This window comes from Bos grunniens, chromosome 2, assembly GCF_055505025.1.
Source record: "Bos grunniens cultivar Pamir isolate PY7600 chromosome 2, Bosgru_T2T1.0, whole genome shotgun sequence".
NCBI classification, from domain to species: Eukaryota; Metazoa; Chordata; class Mammalia; order Artiodactyla; family Bovidae; genus Bos; species Bos grunniens.
The window spans coordinates 106,745,391-106,759,682 of NC_141166.1; the positions used below are offsets into that span (position 1 = coordinate 106,745,391).

Here is a 14,292-nt window from a genome sequence, read left to right on the forward strand (position 1 = left end):
ATTGAAGGGAGGAGCACAAGTGTATGACAGAGGATGAGATGGTTGGATGGCATCACCGAGTCAATGGACATGAGTTTGAGCAAGCTCCAGGAGTTGGTGATGAACAGGAAAGCCTGGAGTGCTGCATTCCATGGGGTCACAAATAGTTGGACATGCATGAGCAACTGAACTGAACTGATTGAGGTTAAGTTGAATTCAATCTCATCTATTAAAAAAGGGAGAAATCCCATCTTAGAGATTTTGAGAGCATAAATGAAGTGTTGAAATCCTTTCCTAAGCACTTTAGTAATATGTATGAAGAGCAATTAACTAAGTATTTCATACAAATATATGTATGATAAGTTGGAGAAATGTATTAATCCTAGAATTCGAAGCAAAGAATTAGCAACACGTCTCAGTCCTTATGCATTTATGGAACAACTTATTGGTTCATTATTGAGAAAGGGGTACAACATGGCTGTCAGTTGTCACCCTATTTGTTTAATCTGTACTCTGAGCACATCATGAGAAATGCTGGGCAGGATGAGTTACAAGATGGAATCAAGATAGGCAGGAGAAACATCAACAACCTCAGATTGTGGATGATCACATTCTAATGACAATAAGTGGATAGGAACCAAAGAGCCTCTTGATGAGTGTGAAGGAGGAGAGTGAAAGAGCTGGCTTAAAATTAAGTATTAGGAGAGAACAAGATGACAGAGGAGTAGGTAGACCAGGAGTACATCTCTCTCTATGTGTACATCAGGAATACACTTTCAGATACAGAAGTGCATGCAGAACACCAGCTGAGAATAGACAGGAGTACCTGACCAATGGCAAAGAATATATGGAACCAGGCAAAACTCAGTAGGGTGAAGGAACAAGGGGAAAAAACAGGAGTGTTAGTAGGACTGGACCTGCTCTCAGCGAGTGGGAAAACTGAAGTAGGAGTCTGATCCCCACATCGGTGCAATTGTCTGAGTCAGAGGAGAAACATTTAAGGCTGAGAGTGAAACAGCTGACCTGTGGTAGCCTAAGTGGAATGAGAATCAGACAGTCTTTGCAGCAGCCATACATACCCTGGACAGGAACACAGGTCCCCTGGAAGGTACAGCGGCTGGGAGCTGGAGTTTAGGGACTGTGGAGCAATCCCAGGGTAAGCGCTGCTGTTGACTGTGGAGAGAGGATTGAAGGGAATGTGAGGGAGGAGACTGTGGTGGGAAATGCCTGTGGAGGAAAGCCGGGCAGCCATGGAAACAAGGCAATACTGCTGAGTCATGCGTAAGGGGTGGAGACATCACCATAGCCTCTCTCTCCCCACACGCCAGCATCGGCAGCTGAACAATAGAGAGGCTGGCCCATCAAATGCCTGACACACTGAACTACAGAGTAGGACCCCACCCAGGGTGCTCCTTTAAGTGCCTGATGCGCCAAACTACAGAGTAGGACCCCAGCCAGGGGGACCCTCTATGTGCCTGGATGGGTGGAGCTATGGAGAAAGAGTGGCCAAAGAGACCTTCTGATCACCAGCTACAAAAGGCACGAAGAAAGACTCTGATAGGGCCATAACTCCTGGGGCAGAGGCAGTCCGTGTTCCTACACACTTTGTGGTGCCAGGGTCCCCACAAGCCAAGCAGCTGTGCCACCTTCACACTCAACTCTCACTGGGACAGAACTGCCACAGGCAAAAAAAGTCTTGCATCTATATGCATAGGGTCGCTTCGTTCATGTCCAACCCTTTGCGACCCTGAAGACTGTGGCCTGCCAGGCTTCTCTGTCAGGGGGATTCTCCAGGCAAGAATACTGGAGCGTATTGGCCGATTCTGGTTGCCATACCCTTTTAGAGCACTATATTTCCTTCTGCCCCAGCCACTAACTCCCCTGAGTACTTGGTGCTGCCAGAATCCCTGTGACCCAAGCAGCTATACCACCTCAACACCTGGCCCTCACAGGGGCAAACCCAAGTCCTCCAGGGCAGCCTCAGGAGCAAACTCCAGTGGACGAATCACATGTAGAGGTGGAAATACAACCACAATTGAAACCCAGGGGCAGTGTAGGTAGGAAAGAAGAGCGAAAACTTTCCCACCAGCTGTACAAGCTGCAGATTAAATCTACACGATCAACTAGGCAGACTCTGTGTCTATGGAATATATAAAAGGACATTGAGAGCTCCCACAATAGAAGACACACTAGCTCTGATGGCTGTGGACATTGGAGGCAAGAACACACAGGAGCAGGACCAGATTAGAATCTGAGCTGCCCCTACAATAGGTCCAGAGATCAACACAGTGTTGGAGGGCATCCTAGGGAGGTGAGGTAGACTGTGACTCCCACCAAGGGAAAGGACTCTGACAGCAGTGACTCAAGAAAAACATTTATTATTCTTATGTTTTGACTTACTCTGTAGATTCTTTTGGATTTTCTTTCTTTTAATTTCCTCCCCTCCCCCCTCCCCCATTGTAGTTGTCAATTTTATTGGCACTATGAAATCTAATAAAGTTTTTGAGCTTTTTTTTTTTCCCTCAGTCACATTTTTTACTGTTGTTCTGAACCTCTGTCTCTACATTGAGCTTTTGCAGTTCTGTGTAGTTTGCCTTTTTTTTTTTTAATTTTTCTAAGCCTATTATTATTTTATCTCCATTTATTCCTTTGTTTGCTTTTCCTACTATTCTTTTCCCCTTGCAGTTAATCTTTAACGTATATAAATCTTCTTTATCTACGTCTATGTAACTTTGCACATCTGTTCTTTCTTTCCTTTCCTTTCAACATATTTGTTAGTTTTGTTTTCATTGCTTTACTCTAGAATTGGCACCTTGCTTTAGTTTTGTTTTCCAGTTTGTGTTTTACTTAGTTTTCTTCTTAACTGGTAGATATAATTTTTGGTTTCCTTTGTTCATCAGGTCAATCTACTGTACTTTATTTTTGTTGGACTGTTTTGATTTTGCTTATGGGTGTATATGTGTATAATCAGTCACACTTTTTATTTTTGTTATAAACCTCTGCCTGTATGTTGGGCTTCTGCAGTTCTGTGGGGTTTACATTTTTTTTCTTTTCTCTTTTTTTAATTTTAATTTTGTAAACCTATTATAATTTTTCTACATTTATTCTTTTGTTTGCTTTTCCTACTGTACTTTTTCCCTTGCAGTTAACCTTTAATGTATATAAATCTTCTTTATCTACCTCTATTTAACTTTGCACATCTATTCTTTCTTTCTTTTCTTTTTTTCCTTTCCTCTCAACATATGTATTAGTTTTATTGCTTTATTCCCCAATTAGCACCTTGCTTTAGTTTTGTTTTGCAGTTTGTTCTTTAGTGAGTTTTGTTCTTAACTGGTAGATATAATTTTTGGTTTCCTTTGTTCACCAGGTCAATCTACTGTACTTTATTTTTGTTGGACTGTTTTGATTTTGCTTATGGGTGTATATGTATATGTGTATAATCAGTCACACTTTTTATTTTTGTTATAAACCTCTGCCTGTATGTTGGGCTTCTGCAGTTCTGTGGGGTTTACATTTTTTTTCTTTTCTCTTTTTTTAATTTTAATTTTGTAAACCTATTATAATTTTTTTCGACATTTATTCTTTTGTTTGCTTTTCCTACTGTACTTTTTCCCTTGCAGTTAACCTTCAATGTATATAAATCTTCTTTATCTACCTCTATTTAACTTTGCATATCTATTCTTTCTTTCTTTTCTTTTTTTCCTTTCCTCTCAACATATGTATTAGTTTTATTGCTTTATTCCCCAATTAGCACCTTGCTTTAGTTTTGTTTTGCAGTTTGTTCTTTAGTTAGTTTTGTTCTTAACTGGTAGATATAATTTTTGGTTTCCTTTGTTCACCAGGTCAATCTACTGTACTTTGTTTTTGTTGGACTGTTTTGACTTTGCTCATGGGTGTATATGCATATGCATTATTTTAATTATTATTTGTCTGCCATTTGTAACTGCCATTTGTCAGAGGTTCATCTTTGTTTTCTCATTTTTGTGTATTTGTTTTAATCTCACTTAATGCCATAACAAACCACTTGTGGAATCTTTGTTCCTGACCAGAGATCAAGCCCTGAGCCTTTGGAGTGGGAGTACTAACTCCAAGACCCTAGATTACCAGAGAACTAGCCTTAGGAAGTATCAAATAGTGAGAACTCACACAAAGAAAACCACTTGAATACAAGACCTGGCACCATCCAACCACGAGTAGCACCCTGTGCAGGATGCCTTATCTAAACAACAAACAAAGCAAAAATACAAACCCAATCATCAGCAAACAGGATTACCACCTCATTCAGCCTTGTCCATCAGAGGAAAAACAAACAAAAACTCAGCACAAATTTCACCCTATTCTAAGCTTACACAAACCACTGAACCAACCCTAGGAGGTCAGAAACCAAAAGGAAGAAATAATTCAACCTTGAAACCTTGGAAAAGGAGACCTCAAACACAATAAGTTAAAAAAAAATAATGAAAAGGCAGAGAAATACTACACAAATGAAGCAGCAAGCTAGAAACACAGAAGTCCAAATAAAAGAAGAGGAAAGAGGCAAACTCCCTGAAAAAGTATTCAGAATAATGATAGTAAAGATGATCAAAAACCTTGAAAACAAAATGGAGAAAATGCAAAAATCAATTAACAAAGACCTAGAAAAATTAAAGAATAAACACACAGAGACAAACAACACAATTACTGAAATTAAAAATACTCTGGAAGGAATCAATAGCAGAATATCTGAGGCAGAAGAACGAATCAGTGAGCTGAAAGATAAAATGGTGGAAATAACTTCTGAAGAGAAGAATAAAGTAAAAAGAATGAAAAGAACTGAGGATAATCTCAGAGACCTCTTGGACAATATCAAATGCACCAACATTCTAATTATAGGGGTCCCAGAACCATTGCAACCCACTTCAGTCCTCTTGCCTGGAAAATCCCATGGATGGAGGAGCCTGGTAGGCTGCAGTCCATGGGGTCGTGAAGAGTCGGACACAACTGAGCAAATTCACTTTCACTTTTCACTTTCATGCATTGGAGAAGGAAATGGCAACCCACTCTAGTACTCTTGCCTGGAGAATCCCAGGGACAGAGGAGCCTAGTGGGTTGCCATCTATGGGGTCGCACAGAGTCGGACACAACTGAAGCGACTTAGCAGCAGCAGCAGAAAAAGAAGAGAAAAAGAAAGGGTATGAGAAAATTTTTGAAGAGATTATAGTTGAAAATTTCCCCAAGACAGAAAAGGAAATAGTCAATCAAGTCTGAGAGGCACAAAGAGTCCCATACAGGATAAACCAAAGAAGAAACACACCAAGACACATGTTAATCAAACTAACAAAGACTAAAGACAAAGAATAGTAAAAGCAGCAAGGGAAAAACAACAAGTAACATTCAAGGGAAACCCCATACGTTTAACAGCTGATCTTTCAGCAGAAACTCTGCAGGCCAGAAGGGATTGGCAGGATATAAAGTACTGAAAGAGAATAATCTACAACCAAGATTACTTTACTAAGCAAGGATCTCATTCAAAATTGATGGAGAAATCAAAAGCTTTTCAGACAAGCAAAAGTTAAGAGAATTCAGTACCACCAAATCAGCTTTAACAACAAATGTTAAAGGGACATATATAGTCAAGAAATACAAGAGAAGAAAAAGATCTACAAAATCAATCCCAAACAATTAAGAAAATGGCAATAGGAATGTATATATCAATAATTACTTTAAATGTAAATGGATTAAATGCTCCAACCAAAAACAGAGACTGGCTGAATGGATAGAAAACAAGACCCATACGTATGCTGTCTACAAGAAACCCAATTCAGACCTAAAGACACATATAGACAGAAAGTGAGAGGATGGAAAAATATATTCCATGCAAATGGGATGCAAAATAAAACTGGAGTAGCAATCCTCATATCAGACAAAACAGACCTTAAAATAAAGATTACAAGAGATAAGGAAGGACACTACATAATGATCAAGGGATCAATCCAAGAGGAAGACATAACAATTGTAAATATCTATGCACCCAACATAGGAGCACCTCAATAAATAAGACAAACACTAACAAACATAAAAGGAGAAACTGACACTAACACAATAATAGCAGGAGACTTTAACACCCCACTCACACCAACGGACAGATCATCAAAACAGAAAATTAATAAGGAAACAAGTCTTAAATGATACATTAGATGAGATGGATCTCATTGACATCTTCAGGACATTTCATCCAAATGCAGGATACACCTTCTTCTCAAGTGCACATGGAACATTCTCCAGGATAGACTATATCTTGGGTCACAAATCAAACCTCAGTAAATTTAAGAAAATTGAAATTGTATCAAGCATCTTCTCCAACCACAATGCTATGAGACTAGATATCAATTACAAGAAAAAAATTGTAAGAAACACAAACACATGGGTATTAAGCAATGCATTTCTAAATAACCCACAGGTTACTGAAGAAATCAAAAGGGAAATAAAAAAATTTCTAGAAACAAATGACCATGAAAACACAACAACTCAAAACCTATGGGATGCAGCAAAAGCAGTTCTAAGAGGGAAGTTTATAGCCATACAATCCTATCTCAAGAAACAAGAAAAACATCAAATAGACAACCTCGTTTTACACCTAAAACAACTGGAAAAAGAACAGAAAAACCCTCAAAATTAGTGGAAGGAAAGAAATCTTAAAGATCCAAGCAGAAATAAATTTAAAAGAAATGAACAAAACAATAGGAAAGATTAATAAAGCTAAAAGCTGTTTTTTTGAGAAGATAAACAAAATTGATAAACCTTTGGCCAGACTCATCAAGAAAAAAAGAGAGAAGAATCAAATCAACAAAATTAGAAATAAAAAAGGAGAGGTTACAATAGACAATGCAGAAATACAAAGGATTATAAGAGACTTAAGAACAACTATATGGCAATTAAATGGATAACCTGGAAGAAATGGACAGATTCTTAGAAAAGTTCAATCTCCCAAGACTGAACCAGGAAGAAATAGAAATTATGAATAGACCAATTATAAGCACTGAACTTGAAGCTGTGATCAAAAATCTCCCAAAAAACAAAAGCCCAGGACCAGATGGTTTCACAGGAGAATTCTATCAGACATTTAGAGAAGAGCTAATGCCTATCCTTCTAAAACTCTTTCAAAAAATTGCAAAGGAACACTACGAAACTCATTCTACAAGGCCACCATCAATCAAACCAAATAAAGACAACACAAAAAAAGAAAACTCCAGGTCAATATCACTGATGAACATAGATGAAAAAATTCTCAACAAAATTTTAGCAAACAGAATTCAGCAACACATCAAAAAGCTCATACAACATGATCAGTTCAGTTTAGTTCAGTCGCTCAGTCATGTCTGACTCTTTGCGACCCCACGAATTGCAGCACGCCAGGCCTCCCTGTCCATCACCAACTCCCTGAGTTCACCCAAACTCATGTCCATCAAGTCAGTGATGCCATCCAGCCACCTCATCCTCTGTTGTTCCCTTCTCCTCCTGACCCGGATCCCTCCCAGCATCAGAGTCTTTTCCAATGAGTCAACTCTTCACATGAGGTGGCCAAAGTATTGGAGTTCCAGCTTTAGCCATGATCAAGTTGGGTTTATTCCAGGGATGCAAGAATTCTTCAATATATGCAAATCAATCAATGTGATACATCATATTAACAATTAAAATATAAAAACCGTATGATAATGTCAATAGATGCAGAAAAAGCCTTTGACAAATTCAGCATGGTTAAATGGTAGAATTTGGCATCTGGAGATAAGAATTTTATTTTATTTCAATTATAAAATGATGGGACCTATATATAGGGTTGCTGTGGGTCTTAGAAAAGGATCATGTCTATAGAATTACTTGGAAATAATACAATTATTACAATTACTTTTGTATTACAATTACTTTGGAAATAATAATCCAAATAAAATTACTTGGATATAATTATTCTATCATAATCTATTATTATGATGATTAATCAAAATATAGCTATCTGGTATATTATTTATATTTATATCAAATTAAATCCATTAATTCACAGTTATCTTAAAATACCACAATTTTAATTTTTGTATGTTTTACTGAAAAGAATTCCTTACTCTTAGGGAAAAGCATGTGTATGTGGAGGGGTGACGCTTATCTATTTCCACCATGCATATCAACCCTAGAAAATGTCTAGACTAAATTGCTGAACTGTTTGCAGTAACTCCTCATGGGCAGATACAATTTAATATTCTGAAACGCTGGCATGCAAATGTATAGTTTTATGGACCAAGAACTATCATTCAGTATGAATTCTAAAGACATACAAATTAAATTAAGTTCAATATCTGTTCCAGCCCCATGACTTTATGATTTTGCGATTATAGTACATGAACTCAACTATCTTCCATGAAAGGGAGATAGTCCTAAACTGAAGATCCTTGATCTTCTAAACTCTTTGATAAGTTTGGGCATTTACATTTGGATGTAAGAGCTGTGGAAAACTGGATTATCATGCACGATAGAAAAAGAAGAATTTGAAGGTCTCAGAGCATCTTGCACAGATAGAGTAAGGAGCAGAGATGGTCAAGGAAGGAAAGAGAATGAGGGGAAGAACCAAAATGCTTAGTGAAATCTATTAAACTCCAAAGATGATTTGTATGCATAAATCCCTGGTAGAAACTAGTGATGAATGGAGTCTGGGTCACTTTTTTAGAGTGATGAGTATATATGGAGTTAGGACTCTGGAACATGGGAGAGGATATAAGATTTTAAGTCCCTAAAAAGTTGCAGAAGGGCTGTGGTCTTCCACAGACTCTGGAATTGGTAGATATTTGAGCAAATTATGCCTAGATCTTAAAAAGGACAAAGAACCTATGTAAGTAAGACATATACCTATTTATTCATTTGGGAATTTTAACCTACCTACTTCCAAAAGAAGAAATTATGCATTGTTTTATTATTTTAATAGAACTTTATGCAGAGGCGTCAACAAAAGTTATCAAACATAGGGATGGGATGACTAGGACATGAGAAGATGGGAGGGGTGATTTTGCCCCCAGGAGATAAACTGTTCATGTCTGAAAATAGTTTTGATTGTCATAACTGGGGGTTTTTACCAGTACCTTTTGGGTTGAGGCCAGGGTCGCTGCTCCACATTAAATGATGTGCAGGACACACCCCACAACAAGAATATCCAACTCAAAATGTCAGCTGTACTGAGCTGAGAAGCCCTTAGACCAGCCTATTATTTTACAAAGAAAAAACTGAGCAGAGAGGGTCAGTGACAGAGGCCAAGTCACACAGCGCACCAACAGAAGAGATAGGCCCCTCAGCGCTGTTCCCATCACACTATGTAACTTCTGAAAGCTCAAAATGAAGCTGTTGGGAAATAAAACTTCTTAGGAACAAATTTAGGCTTAATATGTACTAAATAAGTGCATAAATCTTTAAATCCGGGTACTGCTTACACTGGAAAAATGGGCCACCAGAAAACAGAAAACTTACTTATGTAACATACCTTTGAAATATACTTGATAATATAAAAAGGATCTATTTGAAATACAAGATGGTAATAATAATTTTTTAAATTATATTTAACCAAAGACCTGCCCAGCACAGCTGTTCTCAACCTTTAGCAGCTTCACAGGCACCTGGAGCGCTTGTTAAAAGACAAATTACCCCGCCCCCATCCCAGAGGTTCTGACTCAGGAAGTCTGGAACAGGCCTGAGAATCTGCATTCCTAACACATTCCCAGGTGATGCTGCCCTTGCTATCGCTCAAGAGGTAACATGTTGAAATAACACTGGCCTAGCACTTGGTCAATAAACGTTGACTTAATATTGTCGGTATTTAGAAAACAATTTCATCAGAAGATGTTGTCTCACTTTAGCATAGATTAATTAATACGGCTAATTCACACTTAATAGAATATATTCTACAGACGACAGAACCAAAACTAACTTTGGACCTTGCTTAACTCAAATGTTTCACTTTAGAAATGAAAAAAAGTAATGTAACTTTAAAGCTATATTACAAGAATTCCTTTGAACAATAGCCAAAAGAAACAGTATTAAATGAAAATCATTTATAGACAATTTGAGTACTGATAGTGTTATCCTAAGATACATAAACTCAAAGATTATAAGTACAACTAAATATGTATGCATTATTTTTAGCATTATGTTTATGAGGGATATTCGAAATGTCAAAGTGAGTAAAACCTAGTCTGATGGGGCTCTTACTCCAAACAAAGTCTATGGGGAATGTGACTGTTGAACATCAATAATATACAATCAGGCCCTGAGGGACCATAACTGTCTCTTTAAATTATTTGGGAAAAATTGTACATGTTTAATCAATTAAACATAGAATAAGATGATAAGCAGTATATTCTCATCATAAATAATCAATGTGCCACTGTGAATCTTGATTAATAAAAGTACTCTCAAAGAAATTCATTCCAGTAGCACTCATTTTCATTCTGATCATTTAATGCAACAGAATTTCAGATACTTGAAAACTACCTGTGTACCTAGTGTGCTCCGATTAACCTGCCTCATGCTGGTCCTCCCAGTGACTGAATAGTCAACCTTTATCTCTTTAACGTCACAGAGACAGTGTACACAGCCTTTATTTTCCTAATCATGACATTCTGCTTCAAGGCACTGAACTTCTCTTGCCAGGGGCATGCAGGAAGCCAACTCCTCTCAACTGTGCTGCATCTATCTTCAACTTTTAAAATACCCACCTGTCCTTTAACTTAGGTGCCATTTGTTGTCTCATCATCTTGGTTAAATCTTATCAATTTATTTTTTTTTTCCTTAACATCACACTGCTGCCGCAGTCTTAGCAGGCTTTTCTGCAGCATTTCAGTAAGAGCCTCCTGTTTCAGCTAATCCCTGTACTAGGACACAATGTGAGAATCTGAAACAGAATAAGCACTATATTGTTTCTACTTTTGCTCATAGAGCGAATAAGTGTTGATGCTAAACCTGGGATGATGTCTCCAAGCCCCCCAAGCATAGTACACTGTGAGCCAATGCAGTTAACCCAACACCATTCAGGCTTGTACCGAATGGCGCTCCCACTGCAGCATTCACCTTGGAATAAATAGACAGGATTTATGATTCGTTGAAGTCACCTAACTGCCAGGTTATGCAGGCTCCATTCTCATATTATAACAAACTATCACAACAAAAGACAAATATAGGAAAACATACAGCTCATTTACAAGTGAAACAAATTTGCAATCAGACAAGGGCAAAATAATAGCCAAGAACTGCAGTAAATCTCTTTCAGCTAATAGCCCCATCCAATAATGCTCTCCTACAACACCTCTGAGCAAATGGATTGCAGTCAGTTTAAACAGTCAAATCAACATGCATTCCTCGATGGTTAGAGATGATGCTTGACAAGCAAACTCTGATTTATGATTCATTTACTCTTTAAAGGTTTTAAAGCTAGGATGGCTAGAAGACTTCCTATGTTTATTCAAGCATGCTGACAGAACTGAAATCTCTTAATAATTTCTCTCTGCACCTCTCAGCATGGCTGACAGGCATCTGCCAAGACTATAGCACATAAACCACTGATTCATGCAAAAAAAAAAAAAAAACAATATTTACCCCCAAAAGATGTAGTGAAAGCTCAGCTTCCTTCAGCTTCCATAGTCCCTGAAGTGTTAATCTGAAGGAACAGTTCCATGAGTTTTCACAGGCCAGCAGTGTGTCTCCTACACTTGACCTAGACAGCCTTACATAACGAAGCATCGGGGCTGGGGAGCTTGCTGAGTGTCATCACCAGAAAGAGTGAGAAGTATTGGCAGCAGCAGGCAGGCGGGCAGGCTGGGAGTTTGCATGGAAATCAAGAAGTCTTGTCTTTCTCTTTTCAAATGTTTTGGAAGGAGAGTTAAGAATAGCTCAGAAACTGGTCTTGCTCTTTTTGTGGGGAGAGTGACCAGAAGCAGAAAAGCCAAATCTTCCAGCAAGTACCAGACACCTCTTTCAGTGTTTGCAGTAAACCTAGCAGAATGAATGGTTCTCTGTAAAGGACTGTGCTATGACACCTAAAATGAAAGGAATGGTAGAGCAAAGTAATGACTCAAAGGCTGCCACGGAGCTTTTGTCTACCTTTAACTCATTGTGGTGAGTAGAAGGGAACGCATGTATTTATGAGAGAGGAATACTTGCAGGTGTGAGTTGCTTTGCAGGGTGATAACTAAAGGCTTTATAAAGAGTGTTCATGTCCCTTGAACATCTTGTTGCAAGCAAGATGATAGCATTTATAATCTTGTGTATCAAATTCAGAATGTGGGGGTTTAAACTGGTTGCACTTAATATATTTCAGTTTCAGATATTTTCATGAAAGTAGGAAGAGAAGCAGGTACCTCTCTGTGGTGATTTGCAGATAACTTTCAGATGTGTTAATTACTTCTGTTTTCTATACAAAAAAGATCTGAATTTCAGCATCCAGATTTTGCATATAATGAATCTTTTTTTTAGACTTTGAAAGCAATTTATCTGAATGAGGCAAGAAGATCACTGTGCTTTTAAATAAGCTTTGTTAGACTCACTCCTGAATATCTCGGATATACTTTTGAACAATAAATTTAAAACAATGTACTCTCCATCTAATTTTCATTGAATTATCTCAAACGGGTGCAATATAAGTTAAGTCCTTAAAAGCTGGAAATAATAAAACCAGTCCTATATTCTGAGCCTGAGTAGAGTGATATGGTATTATTAATTCAAGAGACATATTGTTTAATTATATATAAAATTGTGGTTTTACATGGGATATGGCCTAAGATATATAATTCCCGAGGCAACGGAAACAGAGAAGCCACCATGCATCATTTAAAAATAATCTTAATGTGCTGCTCTTAGCTGGGAAACTTGTCTACTAATGCATCATGCAGAGAATAGAGCAGGGAAATAAGAGAATTTTAGTTCAATGAAACACATTAATTTAATTCCTCACCATTATTTAACCCCTAAGTAAACAGAGGTGGAAAGAAGTTAAGTGATGTGCTGATGGTGACACAGAGGAAGAGGTGACTGGCAAGTGGTTTTCCTGATACTCACTGGTGTTAATATTTTGCTGACTATACCACTGTGAATAATTGTCCTTTGGTACTGGTGTAAAGGTCTGATGTACAATAATTTTTTTACTCATAGAAATAACAAAACAAAGTGGAATAGCACTCAATATCTGCTTTTAGCAGTTCTCTAATTTTGGAAAAAGTAAGTTTTGTCATGGACAGAATGAGAAATTTTCTCCAATTATTTCTCACGGCTGTAATGAATACACTGGTATGACATTTAATTAAAATTTCAAATTATGAGATAGTGCTCTGAACATTTAGCACTGGATACCATGTTGGTGGTTCAGATTCTTTTATTTTGTTAATGTTGATTGTGGTGCTTATCCATCTCTTGGAGAGCTAATGTACCTGCAATAACCCATAGGAAGCAGAGAACTGGAAAACAGAATGTTTCAAAAAAAGACTTCATCTTATTGCTTTTATTATTTCATCCATTACTTTCAAGCAAATGCAGGTTCTTGCAGTCAGGCACTTGTTTTTCATTTTTGCATCCCTGTCCACAGCACAGTGGTTACTGTGCCCTCAGTAGATGTTCACTGAATTAATGAATGGAGGGATAAACTGTGTTCATACTGACCCTTCTATGAGAGTTGTGTATGTTGTTGCCAAGTAGAGTTCCTTGGAGGACTCATTTTAAAGAACATATAAAAATGATTTATACATGTTAATAATTTTCAAAATAAATGAATGCCTCTGAAATACTTGCTTAGAAACTATTATAAATTTATTTTAGTGTTTTCCTTGCAACCTAATTCAATCAACATGGTTTAGGTTTGACAGCCCATAAGATATAATCTAACTTTCCCTGGGTTAACCAAATAGAGGTTTTGTTTTACCCATGTGACATTAAGTTGAGACAAATGACATAAGTTAGGATTTCACAATCCTGGCAGACCCACAGTCCTCAGGAATCTAAGCCCATTTTTCCTACCTCTTGGCAGTCCTTAATATGTGGCTTTTATCCTGACTTGTTGCCTTGTGGTCTCAAAATGGCTGCCCCGCCTCTTTTATCCTGACTACATTCCAGGCAGGAGGACAGAGAGTGCAAAAGGCAAGTGCCAGCTGAGTGAGCTTTCTCTAAGAGCTTTCCCAGAAGATCATCTAGAGACTTTGATTCGTGTCTTATGTGCTATAACTGAAAAATGCCACCCCTTGCTGGGAACACATGTGGAATAACTTTTTAGCTGAACCCATTGCCACTCTCAATGAAGCTAGGGTTCTGTTTTTA

The 14,292-nt window shown here is 37.7% G+C and overlaps 1 protein-coding gene across 1 annotated transcript in view; it reads right to left on the bottom strand.

Annotated features, from left to right (window-relative positions):
• The window catches only part of SCN1A (sodium voltage-gated channel alpha subunit 1), a 224,813-nt gene that overhangs the window by 173,662 nt on the left and 36,859 nt on the right, over positions 1-14,292 (bottom strand). The window contains exon 3 of the mRNA XM_086370732.1: positions 1,059-1,152. The gene's annotated coding sequence lies outside the window, so the exon portion shown is untranslated. The remainder of the gene's footprint in view (positions 1-1,058; positions 1,153-14,292) is intronic.